A 16040-nucleotide genomic window follows, 5' to 3' on the forward strand; every position below is an offset into this window, starting at 1 on the left:
CAGCTTATCTTTGAGGTCCAGGAGTCCTTCCTGGATGCTTTTCTATCAGGGTGTTAAGAGGAAGAAGTGGGCATTATCCCTCCTAATTACCTCCCGAGCCAGATTTTGAATTGCTAAATTTGACCCATTAAGGCAGAGGAGTTCAAGAGCTATCTCCCAGACAAACAGCTGGAGGTTGCCATTTCGCAACGCCTCCGAGCAGGGGGGGGGTTTTGTGCGCTCAGCCCCCGCGCCGGGAGAGGGTCCCCGAAATTGCAAAACCTCCCCGAAGAGGGGAGCTTTGCCTCCAAATCCAGAGCAGCAGAGATTCTCCGAGGAGCGAGGTCTGCGTCGCTCTTCGCCGTGCCCAAATTCTGCAGCAGCCCTGGGTAACTGCCGGGATATTTAAAGAACAGGGCGAAATAAGGAAGGACTCTGACCTTCGCTTCGAAACACCCCGGGTTTTATTGATTACAGCCCAAGCCCTACAATCTTTTGCCAGCTTTAGCGCTTTAAGCCAGACAAAGTTTCCCAGCTCCCCCCAGACTGCAGTCTGCACCAACAAGCAGCTCTCATAAACAAGGCAGCATTTGCAGGCTGCCTGCGTCGAGCTTCTCCCCCGTGCTCCTCGGGGCTTGGCCAGGGCAGCACATGCGGTGGGAGCTGCAGAGCCTGGGTGGACACCGAGCCCGGCTGGAAACCTTCCACGGCACAGGACAGATGGGAGGAAAACAGCAAGAGGAAAAAAAAATGGCTCTGTGAGGGGGAGAGATGTGAGCTTGCAGTGAGAAAGGGAAAAATTACGCAGATGATGCTAGGTATGGCAGGTCAGAGGGGAGCAGGTAGCACAAATCGCTGCACTTACGGGGTAAAAAAGGGCAGAAAAATGGAGAAATGCCCTCAGAATCCACAACCCCACACCAGCCGGGGTATGTTGTCTGCACCTTTCCTCTCCCAAAGCCTTTCCCTTAAGCCTGTTTTGCAACCAAACGCGAGGAGCAGCGGTGCCGGCTGCTTTTTTGCGAGGGCACTGCCCGACTCCAGCAGGAATTTGCACCGGTGCAAGACAGCCAGCAGCGAGAAGGGCTGAGAAAAACCCTCCCTTTATAGCCTAGCTCGTGCTGCCAGCCACCCCCACCCTCCCGGCACAGCCTGCCACACTCTGCAGCATCCAGAGTTTCGCCCTTGTGATGGCTCCGACGGCGCCGCCTCTTCCCAAGGCAACGGGGACGGCTCCAACGGGGACGGCTCCGCGGCCCCACTGCTGTTCCTAACCCCAAACGAGGGCTGGCGAGGCAGCACGAGGAGATGTGAACCCTGCACAGCACAGGAAGGATGGGATGGGTAATGGATGAACAGCCAGACTCCGCGGTGAGGGGTTTAAAGCAAAATTTCCTCTTCCTTGCGGAAAAGGACAAGGAGGTTTGAGGTTTCAGGTGGTTTTGCAGCAAGCAGGTAGGAAATCTGGGACCTCCAGAGCCTGGTGCCAACAGCAGCAAGGAACAAAAAAAGCAGTCAATGCCCCCAGAAGGCGGCACTTCCCCGTTAGACCTCATTTTTCCCCATCAGTCTTCGGCGGGTAGGTACAGAGATAACAGCTAATGGGCTCCTGTAAAACCTTCATGCCTCGTGAGTAGGTGGGACAGAGATTAATAGGCTGGATTGGAAAATGAGCAGTGTGTTTTGAAAGCAGGAGGGGCCGAAAATAAAGTGCAGAAGGGACAACAGACGAGAACGGAGGGAGAAGGAGGAAGCAAAACACCGAAGCCAGCACAAGAGGCACGGCTGGGGGCAGGGAAGGGCCACACGAAGTGAAACGAGGAAGGGCCAGGCCTAAAAAAGCTTTCCAGGAGGCTCTTGCTTTTATTCTTTAAAAGAGTCATTAAGAAAGTGATTGACAGCACGCTACCAGCAAGGGCCATCCAGAGATGCTTTACTTTCAGCAGTCAGGGCAGAACAGCACAGCAGTTTTCCACCCCAGCTCGCCAGAGTGGTCATCAGGCATTAGTCACTGTCACGTAACCACCGCAGCCCATATATTAGGACTAAATCCTACCATTCAGAAGCAATTTAAATGAATCGCGAGGCCAAAAAAAAAAAAAAAATCCTTATCTTTTGGGCAAAGATAAGCATTTCCACTCGCTTATTAATGCCCGAGATTAGATTTGTTTCGGCGCTGGAGTCTGGGGCGCGGGCGCTGCTTATTAGACACGGCGAGGGAGGCGCTCGGCGGGCACGGAGCAGCCCCGCTGTTGGGGGGAGGAGAGGGGAAACTGCCTGCAACAGATTTCTGGGGAATTTGGGGAAAAAAAGAGGCACACTGAAACCCAGTGTAGCTGTGTGAGGGAAGAGTTGAGCGATCCTTGCTGGTTGCTGGTCGGGAGAGCTGTTGGGAAAGGCGCTGGTGCCGCTCGTGCGCCAGATCCACGAGTGCTGCTGCATCGATCCACGTCCAAAACGCTCGTCCTCCTACCCGCCCTGCTTCACACCTTCGAAACAAGCAGCAAGGGGCTTTTTGAGGTTCACTCACGGTTTGCTCACCCTCACTGGGAGCAGAAGCTCCCTACCTGCTCGGGGCGAGCACTGCTCCCGCAGCCTCCAAGTCACGGCTTGAACGGAGCAAGGCTCCGCGCCGTGGTAGGACGGCGGTGACTAAAAGCCAAACCATCTGCAGAGCCCAGCTTCGCCCCGTGGCTCTTTTCCCTTCCCTCGCCTCCCCGCAGCTGCACGCCGCCCCACCTCCAGCCGGGCATTGCCAGAATTCCTCAGAATTTCCCCTCTCCCAAAACGCTTACGCAGGCGTTGCTCAGCCCCGGCCCGCTCCGCGCCGGCCCGGAAAGTTTGCTGAGCACGACATAAGCCTTGCCTGCTGCTCTGCGATTCCTCGTGCTCTTCCAGCCACGGCTGGCACCTCGTTTTCGGGATCCATCGTCCTCCCCAGCAGCTCCCGGGCCGGCTCACCGCCTGCTGGGACCCCTCGTGTTTCTCCAGCAGAGCAGGATTCGTGCGCGGGGCTCCTTCACGCGGCTCCCTCCATGACGAGCTCTCACCTGAACGCCTCGCTCACCGATTTTTGAGTGGGTTCCGACTTCAGCAATTATTTCTGTAAATGCTCTTGCGGTGCTGGAGGACAAGCGTGGCGCAACACGGGCCAGTAAAGGGGGAGAAAAAAAAAACCCGCAGCGTGCAATTTTTGCCTTCTCTAATCCAGCACTTCGAGCAAAGCCCGAGGTAAATTTAAGACGAGCCTGCTGCTCCCAGATTCCTGATCAGCAAGTCATTGACTGCTCTCCGCGTGAGCCCTGCTGGAGCAGATCACACAGGAATCCCAGCTCTGGATGAGAATCAAGTACAATTGGTTTGTTTCAAGCGAGGGCTGCCAGTCTATAAACCCCTCGCGCACAAAGCTGCGCCTTATTGACTATTTTTAATAAATAGGGCTGGCACAGGGAAATTGGGCGATTGTTCCCGACAATAAAGGAGACAGACTTTGATTACGAGCATTGAGAAGCAACGCGGGGACGTTTTCGGATGGAGGAGTTGCTTTCCTACGCGGGTTCTGTCAAAAGCAAACAGCAACTCGCAGCAAACGCTGCCTAACGAGTGGTTTGGAGAGGGGCAGCGAGGAGCACCGGGGGTCTGGGGGGGGGTTTGTAGGGCAGGCAGGGAGCTCAGGCAGCGCTGCAAGGTGAGCCAGGGGTGTGCGAGGCACACAAAGGGCTGTAAATAACAGGCAGGGAGATCTGGCGAGGTTTTTCTCGCCGGTGTTTGAGCGGGGAGCACAGCGTTAGTGGGAGTCACCTGGGTAATTCCCCGCTCGATGCGCCGCGCCACCTCTCGGATCGGGGACCATCTGCAAATAAATCTGCACCCCGGCGGTGCCGTCATCTGTCACCGTGTCTGCTGCGGCACAAAGCACCCAGGGAGGACACGGCACGGTTTTGGGGAAGGGGAGGGAAAACCCAGCCGGGTTTTGGAGCACCTCGGGGTGACCGAATCGCCCTGAGCGGCAACCCCCAAATCCTCTGCCTGGCCACAGCCTCGGAGCCCGAGCCTCGGGCTGAGCAGCCTTTAGGAGCACCCGCCGGGGGATTAGACACACCAGCAGGTTTGGGAATGAGGGAGGAAGGAGATAATCAGATCTGAAATTCCCATCAGTATGAAATGAGACTTAACTCAGTCGCTTGCCAACGCAGACTGACTGTTCTTTCTAATGTCTGTGACAACTCTGCTTCAAATTTCAAGCTTCTCTCAGCAGTAACTACTCCCCCATGTAGCTGTAATGGCCAGAAAGAGACCGGCTTTTATGTAACCCCAAAAGACTAGCAGAAAGGGAAGCAGCAGCCACACACACACACAGAGAAGTGGAAAAAAAAAAAAATATTCAGCAGAAGGCTCTGCTGAGCGCTCAGGGCTATATCCGAGCGCACAATGCAGCCACAGAGAAGTGGGATGCAGCAATCAGGAATGCTACAGTCACACACTCGGAGAGAGACCTAGCAATCAGTGCTGCATCCGAGCAATAGGGAGGGAAATTATAGAGCAAACTGCCATGCGATGCCACAAACTACTCCAATCCCGCCAGCTGTAACAAGTATTCATTCCCAAAAACGCGTCACGGGCTCATCTGTCATTAAGAGCCCAGCCTGCCAGCAGCTGAGCAGGAGTCAGCAGCGCAGGGCAGCTGCGGGGCTGCTGCCTTTCGCGGGGCTCTGCTCTCCCCATCAGCCACGGGGGAGCTGCACGGGTAAATCCCCGTGCACAGGGGTAAAAGCGCCGCCCGCGTCTCCTCCCGGGTGCTGAGAGGGCTCAGCTCTGCCCCACCACCGCACGAAGCTTTCCTGGAGCAGCATCTCCCAAAAAATAACAGGCTGTCTCCTACAGGAGAGCACGGGCAGCCCCCCGAAGCACCCCTCTGTGTATTACCAACCCACTGTGACCACCAAGTCCAGAATTAGGGTGGCACGACCCTAATCCTAATGTGTGTTGGCCACCGTGTGGGGCAGGGGCAGCGCCTCCGCCGCGCTGTCCCAGCGCAGCAGGAAGCATTGTGCAGTCCTTGAGACATCAAGCAGCCAGCCTGCTCGCTTCCCGGAGCAAAAATACCCTTTTTTTCTTTTTTTTTCCAGTCCTCTGGCTCAGAAAAATGCAAAAGAAGCTCGGCAAGCCATTTTCTGCATTTTTTTTTGTCTGGCTCATGCATTATCATCATCATTTACTGCCCTCGAGGGGATTGCACAGGTGTGAGGGAAAATTTGGCTCTTCCTTTTAAACTTTTGTTATCAGCTTTCCCGAAGATGATCTTGCTGCAGTAAACGCCAGCCTGTTCTCCTGGAGAGGGACGAGCTCGAAGCTGCTGGCAGGAACCAGGCCGGGGGTGGAAGGCTGGGGGTGCCTCTGCTGGGGAACAAACAGATCCTCCGAGCTTCTGCTGAGCGCAAACGGCGCCAGCAGTTTGACCTAGCCTTTTTTTTTTTTTATTCCTAAAACACACCATTGCCCTAATTAATGTTTTCATTCATTTAGCTGAAAAACAAGTTAAACAAAGAGGGTCACCTGGTGTTCCTATCAGCGCCTGGCGAGGATGCAGGCAGAACAAATGCGCTGAAATAAAAACTCTGGAAGAGCTGTGACAAGAGAAAGGCAGTTTAGTTCAATTAAAGAGAGCTGTCACAGAGATTTGATTCCCAGAATACGGAACTATTGATTAAACAGGAATTAAAGCTCGGAAACAGAAAGGTTTCAAGGTCTTTGCTGGGAGGATATCCATCAGGAGAGAGACAGCGCTCCTCCAGCGCTCGAGGAGCTCGGGCTTTGTTGCCTCCTAGGAAACAGGAGAGCAAAAGGAGCAGAATGCTTCCCCAGAAACCCACGCCTCATTTTGGCAGGGGTCGGGGCCAACACAGATCAACACCAAAAGCTGCACAACAGGTAACTTTGGTTTACCAAGGCACAGAAAGCCCCAGCAGGCTCTCGGATATTCCAGGAGCATGGGGCAGAGGCATGGCCAGGGGGCAGGCTCGTGGCCAGCCACAGGAGGTCCCCAACAAGAGCACCCGCTAAAACGGGGTGGCCCCAAAACCACGTCCTTAAAGGTCGAGGCCGCGAAGCCGTGAAGCTTTCTGGGGCAGAAGTGGCTTTGTTTCCATCCTGGCACAGGCAGGAGCACTGGTAAGACTCAGATCCCATTTCCCGAGGCTCGGAGGCTGCGCTGGCACCGCGCTGAGCTGGAAGGGCCGCGGGTGGGTGCCCCCGGCAGGGCTCCCAGCAGCTCCATTTTGAGGTAGCGCAGGTAGGCTCCAGGCCACCTTCTGCAAATGGTGCGCGGCTGCTAAAGCAAACACGGCCCCAGAGCTCCTTCCCGGGCTGAATTACTGCTAACGAGGAGAGCGTGTGAGCACGGCTGCCTCCTCGCCTCCCCACCAGCCTCCTCGGGCAGCGGGAGGAGAGGCTGGAGCCCGGTGGCCCTCACAAAGCGCCGGGTGCAAAGCAGCACACTCGCCTTCGAGGGCAATTAGCACAGAAAGAGAGGGTGTGGGTTGTGTTTTTTTTTTTCCCCTAAACGACTTATTCCCCAAGCCTGAACGTATTTTAAGCTTCCTCTGCAGCAGATCAACTCCGTGGCGTTTGCAGCTAAGCTCAGCCCCCTCTCCTTTAACACGCGCTAAACTATTTTGATTAATGAAAGAAGGAACAAACCCGTTCCAAGTGTTTTCTGTGCAGCCCAACTGCTCTTTCGGTTTCAACTCACGCCTAGATAATTATATCACAGCTCCGAGTGCCCCCACCCTTCTGCTGCACTTGGGGAATACTGCAAAGATAAGTCTTTTCTTAATTATTAAATGTAAATAGCTCATTAAATATAATCCAATTACTTTAATTGTAAGAAAAAGGAAGTAATTACAATATGTACATGTATTCTTGCCTGAACAGTTTTAAATATCTTAAATGAATCTTCGCAGCATTAATATTTTAAGTTAACCTTTGACATGAGAGGGGAAGAAAAAAAAAAGCAGACAGTGACTCCCTGATATTTTCCAGAAGTGTTTTATCTGCTGGGATTTGTCACCAAAAAAAAAAGAAGAGAGGACAGCCTTGAGCATCTAAATTAAAGTGGTTTATAAACAGTGTCTCCATAAAGTCAAAATAACACATGGGTTTTCTATTGTGGGAGGCAAAAAAAATGTTATATATGGTGCCACATTAGGACCCTTAATAGGCTTTTTGGATGTCAGGAGCGGAGAAAGGGCAACAGAGGCGCTCCTGAAACGGGGCAGACCCGGCAAGCCCCCACGCACCAGGAGCCCCCACATCCTGGTGGCTTTTCTGAGCCATTCTTTGCTCTTGTCCTGGGCTGGCCGTGCCCGAGGGCGAGGAGAAGGGGCCCTGCCCCACTTTGGGGGCTCCCCAATCCTCCCTCACCTGCCTGCAGACGCGGGGGCTGCTCTTTGTGCGCGCCCGGGCACGGCGCGTGATCCCGGGCTGCCGCTGGGGATTTGCAGGCAGAGCTGCGGGGAGCCGGGAGCAGCAGCAGCCTTCTGGTTTCGCTCAGCACAATGACAAGCCCCGCGCTCACTTTCTCCACCGGCGCAGCCAGAGGCACCGAAGAACCTTCCAGGCAGGCCCCAGCGGTTCCGCCAGGCCCCCTGGTCTGACAGGGGAGGTCGAGTTGCAGTTTGGATGCGGTGACAGACGCCTGCGTAATCTCCTTGGGACGGCCAAAATAATAAAAAAATAAAAAATAAATAAAAAAAACAAGTTTTTTTTCCAACTGGCGGCTCCATGTTGCACGTTCCCAGCCCAGTGGTGATCTCACCTTCTGTAATCTGCGAGCGCCGGGCTCTGTATCACCCCGAAGTGTTTCGGAGGGGCTGAAAGCATCGCGTTACTGCACCGACCTCTTCGGAAGCAGAGCTCAAGGCCCTGGTTGGGATGCTGCAGAAGCAAGTCCTCCCACCAGAGCTGACCACAAGGGCTACAGATAAGCTGCTTTATGGAAACCTCTCGTGTGAAGCCGGCCCCTAAATGCAACCTCCTTGACACAAGGCTGAATTCTTGAGCGACCACGAGGCTATTTTGTACGAGCTAACGACGCGTGCCTCTACCAGAGCCTCCGAAGGGGAAGCGGCCGCTTGTTTCGTGCTGCCCTAGACCGAAGGGAAAGGTTTTGCACAAGCTGTGTTTACAGCCACACGCCTTCCCCCAGCGCAGGATCGGCTCGGCAGCTGCTGGTATTGAAAGAACAGGATCTGGGTGTGTGCACTTTTTTTTTTTTTTTTGCAGCTGCAAGGCCCGAAGCCGAAGTGTGAGCTTTTTCTTACCGTGCACAAAAGCTGGGTGCCTGAAAGGGAACTCGCTTCCGCTCTGGCAAGCACTCAACCAACTCTTTGCCGGGCTAAGGGGTGGTCGGGGAACTTTCACCCAGCCATTCAGCCCGGGCTGCCGTTCCCCCTCCCTCCCAATTAAATCCCATTTCTTGCACTCCATGCATGAAGCGCGGCCCCGCCGACACACCAGGTATTGTGGCTGCCGGCCCCGCTCTCAATGCCACTTCAAGCCCCGCGTCGCTCATTCTTTGGGTGACAGAAAGGACTTCTGCTGCACGGGGACTCAGAGCGAGACTCTCACGAGTAGGAAAAGGGCGTCCGGTGAAAAGAGGAAATGAGAAATTAAAACCACACTCCATCTTATTAGCGGTAATACCCCCGGGTCAACCAAGTGCTCTGCAAAACGCCCTGGCATGGGAACGGTTCAGGCAGGGCTCGCTCCGACGTGCTGAGTGACACCAGCCCCTTCGGCTGCTACAGGAAAAAAATATCAGAGATCATCAGCAGCTACTCCAAACGCCCAGCTGGGATGGGCCACGGCTGGAGCCATCACCTCATGTGCTGCAGGAGGATAAACTTACAAGATTGGGCTGGGAGGAGCGTTCCCCCTCCTCCTTTTCTGACTGAAATGTTTTTTCCTCTCTCCTCTCTCTCTCTCTAGGGATTTCCAGCATCTTATAAGCAAAGCCTCTCTGAAGTACCGCAAAGTGGCATTGCTCATCATTTCGGTAATGATAGTAAATAAGCTCCAGTATTTTGTTGATCCTTTTCCTTTTGCTTTACAAACAAAAGGTCAGAGTCATTAGCCCAGTTTTACGAGCGAGGAGAAACGGAGGCCTGGAAGAAGCACACGGCTCCGTAACATCACAGGGAACGCCAGCGACTGAACAGGAGGCGAGACCTGAACAACACCGAGGACGGCCAGGCTCGGCCATCCAGCCCCCAGACATCCCCCATCCACGGGTGCCAGGTATCAGGTGCTGAAAGAAGAGCCCCAAAACACAACAAGCAAGAAGCAACGATTCTCCCTGCTGTCCTTTCCCATGGTGCAGCAATCTTCTGGGCCTTCGGACCACGCTGCAACAAACACCATCACTGGAAGCTGGGGATTTCATTTCCAAGAACGGGTCTCATCGGTTTCTGAGCGCACCCGAACAGCTGGCACCTGTGAAATCCTGGGGCAGGGATCCCACGGCCCACGTTCAGCACGCACTGGGTGAAGAGACACTTCCTCCTCTCGCCCCCTTTGCTTTACAATTGGGTTTTAAGCTCAAATCCACGTGTGGGAAGAGGGCCTTGGCTTCAGAAAGCAGTCGGTCAAAGCAACCCATCACCAGCCGTACTGAACGAGCGCCTTCCGAGGTGATCCGATGGCATCACGCGGCACAAGGGAAGTTCAGTTCCTCCTGACACCTTCCCAGGTGAAAGCAACGTGGTGAACTCCTGGCTGGGGGCTGGTTTCCAGCAGCAGTAAGGAGCTACGTTCAGTGCAGGGCTCTTGCTGTGCTCTCCGTCCCTGTCCCCAGAGCACAGCAGCCCCGTTCCTGTGCAGAACTGAAACCTTCCAGACAGGTCAGCGGCGATCTCAGAGCAGTGGCACAGTGACAGCCTCCCATGCAGAGATTTGGGCCTTCAAGAGCAAATGTCAGACGCTGCTGATGCACAGGAGTCCCCCATCTTCCTCTCCCACCATCACAGCACCCCTCACAGCTCACTTCTCCCAAGTCCCACTCCACAAGATGACAGAGAAGGTGCCAAAGGAACGGAGCAGGTCACTGCAGACCCCATTTGGGGGACCCCAACCAAGACCCCTGCTCCTTCACCACCTCTCCAGCAAATCTCCCAGCAGAGGCACGCGTGAGATCCGCCTGTGCTCCTCCTCTTCTGCAGGAGCCCAACACCAGGCGGCCTTCCCACGAGCTCAGGAATTAAGGCAGGATCTCGAGGAACCATTTCTCAGGTGAAGGCGAGCTTTGGACCGAGGCTGCGCCGAGCGCTTTGCGCTGCTTGCTCAACAGCACGACGTGGAAGTTCACGCTTCGGCCCTGCTGGGGAGGGACCTCCCCCTGCTGCCTCCCGGGAAGGAAAAAAAAGCCCTACCTACCCGAAAACCATGATTCAGGATCAGCCCCGAGGCTGCTGACCTCCTGCAGCAGCTTCTGCCTGCATCAGGAGCTGATGGGCCGCTCTGGCAGCAAGCCTCCCCTCCTCAAAAAGGAGGCACGCAGCCCTTTTATTGCACCGAGTTGCAAAAATACGAAGGAAGTCAATGTCAGCGGGGTGGTTCTGCTCTGAGCAGGCGTTTGCCTAATGCCCAGCAGCCACTTTCACACGGGGTTTAAAGCCGGCGTTTATAAACACCAAAAATATTCCAATAAACGTTAATCCGTGGTAAGCGAGGGCCTGATCTCGCCAATATTTAGCCCTGTGCAGCGAGAAGGAAGGCGCAGCACAAACACACAACTGCCTCCTACAGCCCCCGGCAGCAGCGAGCACGGCCACGCCACCTCTGCTGGGAGAGGAGCAGAGTTTTGCTCTGGATTTCGTTCAGCGCAGGGAAAGCATCATTTCTTCACTTCTGCTTCACCTCCTGAGCACCGTGAGGTTCAGAAGTGACAGCGAGGAGCAGGCTGAGCCCCGAACGGCCACACCGGGCCCCGTCCCGGCTGCTGAAACCCCTGGGAGTGGGTTTGGGCTGCGTGTTTCTGCCTGGTGCCCCCGGCCCCTCCTGGATGAGGGCACAGGAACACGCCAGCACTCACCAACCATCGCCGCTCCCTCCTTTTCCTGGTTTGCCCAAGTCGTGCAGCACACACAGCTGAAGGGAGAAGCCTCACTTGCAAAATTATTCAGCATCAGAGTCCAGAAAGCCTACCAAAACAAACTACCTGCGCGGATTAAAGCATGGATTTACACTCGTTGATCTTCCTCGTTGCGGCCTGACAAAGGAAGCTGGCCTGATTTTGTGGGCAGGGTGATCCCAACCCCCTTTGTTCTCCCATCACCATCAAAATAAAAAAAAAAAAAAAGATTGATTTCCCAGCGTAACTCCGTGCATATGAGGCAATCACTGAAGTTTTAACCCCTCCGCCCACGCCGCGCGATTATCTAAGCTTTGTGAATGAAATCAACTTTTCCTAGGCCAGCCCCGAAGAATGAGATACATTCAAGGCATGCTGAGAAACTGGGTTGGCAGTTATCACGGAGGTTGTGTTATTTGTTATGAATCACTGCTCACAAATGCCTCCCGAATTGCAGCTGAAAAATGCCCCGCTCGGCGCGTTGCTCACCAGGAAACCAGGCCAGGGCTGCGGCCCCAAGCCCCCCCAGCCCCTTTTTCACTTCACTAAACCACATTTCAGGGAGGGTTTGCATAAAATAAAGTGGCTAGGAGCACACCACATCGCTTTTTTTCCTCCTCTTCGTCCTCCTGCCGAGCCCACCCCCAGCATAGCTTCGGAAAACCAGAGCTGGAAGGATTTGTTAGGAATGCAGACCGGGCAGAACCCAAAAGGGGAAATCTGGGCGAGAGCAGGCACTTTGCTGCCACACCTCTGATTCTGTGGGGCTGGGAAGGGACAAATTAAGCAGGGGTCCTGCTAACGTCACCCCACAGCAGCTCCCAAAACCCCAAGGAGCCTCCGCAGCTGCGAGGAGGAAGACTCTGACAAGCAGGAGCCAGCACGAGTTCGGTTGGTTTAAAAAATAAAAAAATTAAAAAAAAAAAAAAAGACTGGAATTTGGGACATTTACTTTTTGAACTTGTTACAAGGTATAAAAAAAAAATTGTTTATTTTTTAAAGCAGCGCAAATATGCGGTGTGGGGAGAAGTTTACATTCGGGTGGCTGCTGGAGGCTAACCTCGTACAACCCCTGCTTGGGACGGGCAGCGAGGAGAGCTGCTCCTCGGCCGAGCAGAGCGAGGCTTCTCCCCACACAGAAACTGCTCATTTTTAGGCAAAGCTCCTGGGTTTGAGCCCTGCGGCCACCAACCGGCCCCGGGACAGCGTCACCAACCGCAGCTCCACCAAAGATGAGAACGAGCTGGGCCTCTGCAGCTTAGAACAAGCTCTTCCATTCAAACTTTCAGGAACAGCACTCAAAAAATAATAAAAAAGGCTTAAAGCTGAAGTGCCTGCCCTGCTCCACCCGGCTTCCTGGACGGAGCTTGTCCTTGGCTGTGACAGGGAGCAGATTTTCAAAGTCACCCCATCCCCACTCCGCGTTTCCAGCGGGTTTGTTTTTAACCAAGCTTTGGAACGAGCTCCGGGTCGGTTCCCCCAACAAAAACCCTGCTCAAGGTCAACGAGAGGCGAAGCCGACCGAAAAGTGTCGCAAGGCAGCGCTCGGGCAGCTCTGCGGGTGCTTAAACCGGGGGGGGAAACACAACAATTCCCCTTCCTCATGTGACCGAGCGCTTCCCACCGAGTCACGCTCTGCATCAGCCCTGCCGCTGGGAAACTCACGCGCCCGCCGCTGCTCCCCAACCTCCCCGTCCTCACACGGCCCAGGGAAGGACACACAGGAGCGGGGGTTGCTGGTGGATTAATAAATTCCAGCCTCATGTGGAGCAGGTGTATGTAATGCCATTTTTTTTGTTGTTATCAGTATTATTTCGGGCCCGCAGCGCTGGCAGCCCCTCGTGCAGACCCGCCAGGGCTCTGCCCTGTGTGAACTCCGGCACTTCTGCTGCTGCCGAAAGCAGAACCTAACACCAAACGTGAAACTTCTGGCGAGGAAATAAAAAAAAAAATCCTACCCGAGGACGCTCTTTGAGGTCAAATCATTGCCAGGAGGGAGGAGCTGCCATCTCTCACCTCCCTCCAAAGGGCATCGACGCGTATCCCAAAGGAGCAACCCCAACACGAGCCTAACTAGCGAGGCACAACCCCGAGGACATCCTCCAGCGACCTGATTTCTCCCCTGGAAGGAGGCGAAGGGCTGAGGGCTGAGGTCAGGGGCAGGGCAGCGCATCTGCCCCAGCTCCCCGACCTCATCCCGTTCCGCCCTTCCCCGCGAGCACCCAGGGATTTACCAGTGGCGAAGACATTTCCTCACCCGGGCTGCCTTACCCCGGGAGCTGGGCGTTTTATGGCTCACACACAGCCAGGACGCCCCTGCCCGCGGGTCCCCATCCCGCAGGGAGGCTCCCCCAGCGCCCCGCACGCTGGCTGTGTGGGCAGGAGGCGGGCACGCTTCTCCACAACCACCTCCGAGGCGGGCTGCTGACAGACCCCGACAGCACGGCCCGCACCAGACCACAAAACGAGGGACGCTCCCCAGACCCCCAAACACCCCAGCCCCACTGAACCTTCCCCAGACTCCCTAGACCCCATAAACCCCTGCCCCAGACCCCCTAACTCCCCCTTCTCCTGAGTCCACACTCCTTTCCCACACCCCTCCCCAGCCCCTCTAAGCCACTTCTAAACCCCCCAACACCCTCAGCCCCACTAAACCCCCTCCTGACCCCCCCAACCCCTCTAACCCCCCTCTCCAGACCCCCTAACACCCCCAGCCCCACTACTCTCCCCTCCAGACCCCCAGCTACCCCCCCAGTCCTCCTAACCCCCCTCTCCTGACCCCCTTAATCCCCTTCCCACACCCCCTTACCCCACTTTCCAGCCCCTCTAACACCCCCAGCCCCCCTATACCCCCTTCCCACACCCCCTAACCCCCCTCCCCAGCCCCTCTAACCCACTCCCAGCCCCCCCTAACACCCCCAGCCCCACTAATGCCCCCTCCAGCCCCCCTAACCCCCTCTACCCAACTCCCCTACCCCCCTCTCCAGGCCCCCTGACCCCCCTACTCAACCCCTCTCCAGCTCCCCACACCCCCAGCCTCACTAACCCCCCCCAGACCCCCTTACCCCCCCTACGCCCCCCCTGACCCCCAACCCCCCACCCCAGGGCCCCAGCTCACCCCAGCCCCTCAGGCCGGCCCAGGGCCCACGCCCTGCCCCGAGCCCTGGCTCCTGGGAGGGGCCGGGCGAGTGCTAGCCCGGGACAGAGCCACAGCCCCCCCTCTGTCCCCCCTGACCCGGGGGCACCGGAGCCCCCTCACAGGCCCCATAAGCTCACTTTGTGGCAGGAACCACCGCCCGCCTCAGCCCCGTGGCTCACTATTTGGCAAGGGCCTAGCAGCCCACCCCAACCCCTCCGCCGCTCTCCCGAGGCAAGAAGCGGCCGGGAAGGGCCCGAGGGGGCACCGCTGGCTGCTCTCAGCACTCACCTCGCTCCGGTGCTGTCCTCTCCGGGCCCCTGGGCTCGCTACCACCAGGGCGGCCCAGCCCGGCCGTCCGCCATTCCACGGCTCCCCCTCCCTGTCCTGACTGAACCTCGCCCCGCCTCCTCCCGCTCGCCGGTCCGCCGCGCCATTGGCTCGCCGGCCAGCAGCGCCGCCACGCCATTGGCTGAACGCGGCTGTCTATCAAAGCCGCCCTACGCCACTTGCGTACGAAAGTAGAGTAGCCGGAGAACCCCACCCAAGGCGGCCGCGCAAAGAGAGTAAACAGGGAGGGAAGTACCACCAGGGGGACGGGGCGGGGGGAGCCTTGGGGAGTTTTGGGATGTATCCCCGGGGCGGAGGGGAGAATCACGACATCGAGCATAGTCACGATAATTCAAAAATCTTCTCATGGGTCTGATAGGGACAAAACACGACGATATTACCCGCGACTTTAGAGGAAAAGGGGGGTATATTTCTCCCCCCTCCCCAAGAGCCTCCCTTTGGTGTCGCCCTCCGCCTCTACGGTCTCAGGCCCTGGGAGGAACGTTCCAATGGGGGAGCGGGGGGGGGGGAGCGGGACGGGACCAAAGGGGAGCGGAGGGGGGGGACGGGGACAGGGCTGGGCTGGGCGGGCCGGGCCTAGGGGGGCCTCGCTGCTGCTGCGGGCATTGGGGGGGGGGGAACCTGAAGCCCCTGATAGATGGGGGGGGACAGGGGGTGGGGGGGACATGGGGGGGGACACAGGGCATGGGGGGGCAGGGATAGGGCATGGGAGGGGTCACGGGGCATGGAGGGGGACACAGGGTTTGGGGGGGACAGGGATAAGGTGTGGGGGGGTCACAGGGCATGGGGGGACACGGGGGGGTCACGGGGCATGGGGGGGGACACGGGGCATGGGGGGGACATGAGGGGGGACAGGGCATGGGGGGCCACAAGATGGAGGGGACACGGGGCATGAAGGGGACATGGCATGGGGGGGTATAGGATGGGGGTGGACACGGGGTGGGGGGCACATGGGGCATGGGGAGGGGGACACAGGGCATGGGGGGGGTCACAGGGCACTGGGGGACATGGACAAGGGGGGACACAGGGTATGGTGGAGGTTACAGGGCATGGGAGGGGACAGGGACAAGGCATTGGGGGGACACAGGGCACAGGGGGACATGGCAAGGGGGGACACGGGGCATGGGGGGGGGACAGGGATAAGGCATGGGGGGGACACAGGGACAGGGCACAGGGGGTGCCCAGCAGCCGGGCACCCAGCTGGGTCGCATCCAGGAGCTCTCCTGATATGAAGCCAGAGGGGCGCCCTGCAGCCCCCTGACCCCTGGGGGGGTGACTCAGAGCCGGGGGGTGACACAGAGCCCGGGGGGGGGACAGGGACAGGGCACCCAGCCGGGCTGCAGCCAGCTGCTCACACTGGCAGCCACAGGGCTGGCACCCTGCGTGCCTGTGGGGAATGACAAATTTTGTGGGCCCCACAAAAGGCAGGTTTGTGCTCGGATTTTT

The 16040-nt window shown here is 57.0% G+C and overlaps 1 protein-coding gene across 1 annotated transcript in view; it reads right to left on the reverse strand.

Moving 5' to 3' along the window:
• WASF2 (WASP family member 2) overlaps window positions 1-14647 on the reverse strand; it is a 32132-nt gene extending 17485 nt beyond the window's left edge. The window contains exon 1 of the mRNA XM_084496829.1: window positions 14535-14647. The gene's annotated coding sequence lies outside the window, so the exon portion shown is untranslated. The remainder of the gene's footprint in view (window positions 1-14534) is intronic.
• Between the last annotated feature and the right edge of the window lie 1393 nt (window positions 14648-16040).

The sequence above is a fragment of the Aythya ferina genome (genome assembly GCF_964211825.1).
Source record: "Aythya ferina genome assembly, chromosome: 24".
NCBI lineage: Eukaryota > Metazoa > Chordata > Aves > Anseriformes > Anatidae > Aythya > Aythya ferina.